Source organism: Rutidosis leptorrhynchoides, chromosome 10 (assembly GCF_046630445.1).
Source record: "Rutidosis leptorrhynchoides isolate AG116_Rl617_1_P2 chromosome 10, CSIRO_AGI_Rlap_v1, whole genome shotgun sequence".
NCBI classification, from domain to species: Eukaryota; Viridiplantae; Streptophyta; class Magnoliopsida; order Asterales; family Asteraceae; genus Rutidosis; species Rutidosis leptorrhynchoides.
This window is the reverse complement of record NC_092342.1, coordinates 58,725,808-58,728,932: the sequence shown is the minus strand read 5'-3', so window position 1 is coordinate 58,728,932 and position 3,125 is coordinate 58,725,808.

The window sequence follows — 3,125 nt, the reverse complement described above, 5'->3', positions numbered from 1 at the left end:
AACTTTTACACAATATTTTACAAACTTACAATACCGCTTATTTTACATATAGCATGAAATATAGCACACAATAAATTTGATACAAGATGGTTGTGAAGATAATTCTAGCTAGTACACAAGTCGTTCAGCAAAGGCAATAAAGACACGTAATTCATACGTCTAGAAACAAGTCATGCATTCTGGTTTCACTAGGATTACTTCCCATCCTTGGTCTTGTGGAACATAACCGTTATGGCCGTTGATAAGACAGCGTGTTGTAACGTCGTCAAAGGGACGAGGGTTACGTAATGTCCAACAGTCCCGTAACAATCTAAAAACCTCATTTCTTACCCCAATTACCGACTCCGTCACTTGTGGGAACGTTTTGTTTAATAGTTGTAGCCCGATGTTCTTGTTCTCACTTTGGTGAGAAGCGAACATTACTAATCCGTAAGCATAACATGCTTCTTTATGTTGCATGTTAGCCGCTTTTTCTAAATCACGAAGTCCAATATTCGGATATATTGAGTCAAAATAATTTCTTAACCCATTGCGTAAAATAGCATTTGGGTTCCCCGTAATATATGTGTCAAAGTAAACACATCGTAACTTATGGATTTCCCAATGTGATATCCCCCATCTTCCGAACGAAAGCCTTTTATAAACCAAGGCATTCTTGGAACATTCTTCGAATGTCTTACAAACTGATCCCGCCTTAAATAGTTGTGCCGAAGAATTCTGACCAACTCTAGACAAGATTTCATCAATCATGTCTCCGGGTAGGTCTCTTAAAATATTGGGTTGTCTATCCATTTTGTGTTTTTATACTGTAAAATAGACAAGAGTTAGATTCATAAATACTTATTAATACAAGCAATTTTTTACATATATCATAAAGCATAAGCACACTATATTACTTATATTACACCACACGAATACAACTATCTTATTTCGACTCGCTTGTTTCTTCTTCTTCGGTTTTGGTTCGTTTTGCCAAGTTTCTAGGGATATATGATGTTCCCCTAATACGAGCCGTCGTTATCCACATTGGTTTAGAAAAACCTGGTGGTTTAGAGGTTCCCGGGTCATTGTTACAACTTAAGGACTTCGGGGGTTGACGATACATATAAAGTTCATCGTGGTTGGAATTAGATTTCTCTATTTTTATGCCCTTTCCCTTATTATTTTCTTTTGCCTTTTTAAATTCAGTTGGGGTAATTTCTATAACATCATCGGAATTCTCGTCGGAATCCGATTCATCAGAGAATTGGTAATCCTCCCAATATTTTGCTTCCTTGGCGGAAACAACATTGACCATAATTAACCTTGGTCGGTTGGTTGATGATTTTCTTTTACTTAACCGTTTTATTATTTCCCCCACCGGTTCTACTTCTTCATCCGGTTCCGATTCTTCTTCCGGTTCCGATTCTTCTTCCGGTTCCGACTCTTCTTCCGGTTCCTCTTCGGGAACTTGTGAATCAGTCCACGAATCATTCCAATTTACATTTGACTCTTCATTATTATTAGGTGAGTCAATGGGACTTGTTCTAGAGGTAGACATCTATCACATAATATCAAACGCGTTAAGAGATTAATATATCACATAATATTCACATGTTAAAAATATATAGTTTCCAACAAAATTTGTTAAGCAATCATTTTTCAAGTAAACACGGTCGAAGTCCAGACTCACTAATGCATCCTAACAAACTCGATAAGACACACTAATGCAAAATTCTGGTTCTCTAAGACCAACGCTCGGATACCAACTGAAATGTCCCGTTCTTATTGATTAAAAACGTTCCATATTAATTGATTTCGTTGCGAGGTTTTGACCTCTATATGAGACGTTTTTCAAAGACTGCATTCATTTTTAAAACAAACCATAACCTTTATTTCATAAATAAAGGTTTAAAAAGCTTTACGTAGATTATCAAATAATGATAATCTAAAATATCCTGTTTACACACGACCATTACATAATGGTTTACAATACAAATATGTTACATCGAAATCAGTTTCTTGAATGCAGTTTTTACACAATATCATACAAACATGGACTCCAAATCTTGTCCTTATTTTAGTATGCAACAGCGGAAGCTCTTAGTATTCACCTGAGAATAAACATGCTTTAAACGTCAACAAAAATGTTGGTGAGTTATAGGTTTAACCTATATATATCAAATCGTAACAATAGACCACAAGATTTCATATTTCAATACACATCCCATACATAGAGATAAAAATCATTCATATGGTGAACACCTGGTAACCGACATTAACAAGATGCATATATAAGAATATCCCCATCATTCCGGGACACCCTTCGGATATGATATAAATTTCGAAGTACTAAAGCATCCGGTACTTTGGATGGAGTTTGTTAGGCCCAATAGATCTATCTTTAGGATTCGCGTCAATTAGGGTGTCTGTTCCCTAATTATTAGATTACCAGACTTAATAAAATGGGGCATATTCGATTTCGATAATTCAACCATAGAATGTAGTTTCACGTACTTGTGTCTATTTTGTAAATCATTTATAAAACCTGCATGTATTCTCATCCCAAAAATATTAGATTTTAAAAGTGGGACTATAACTCACTTTCACAGATTTTTACTTCGTCGGGAAGTAAGACTTGGCCACTGGTTGATTCACGAACCTATAACAATATATACATATATATCAAAGTATGTTCAAAATATATTTACAACACTTTTAATATATTTTGATGTTTTAAGTTTATTAAGTCAGCTGTCCTCGTTAGTAACCTACAACTAGTTGTCCACAGTTAGATGTACAGAAATAAATCGATAAATATTATCTTGAATCAATCCACGACCCAGTGTATACGTATCTCAGTATTGATCACAACTCAAACTATATATATTTTGGAATCAACCTCAACCCTGTATAGCTAACTCCAACATTCACATATAGAGTGTCTATGGTTGTTCCGAAATATATATAGATGTGTCGACATGATAGGTCGAAACATTGTATACGTGTCTATGGTATCTCAAGATTACATAATATACAATACAAGTTGATTAAGTTATGGTTGGAATAGATTTGTTACCAATTTTCACGTAGCTAAAATGAGAAAAATTATCCAATCTTGTTTTACCCATAACTTCTTCATTTTA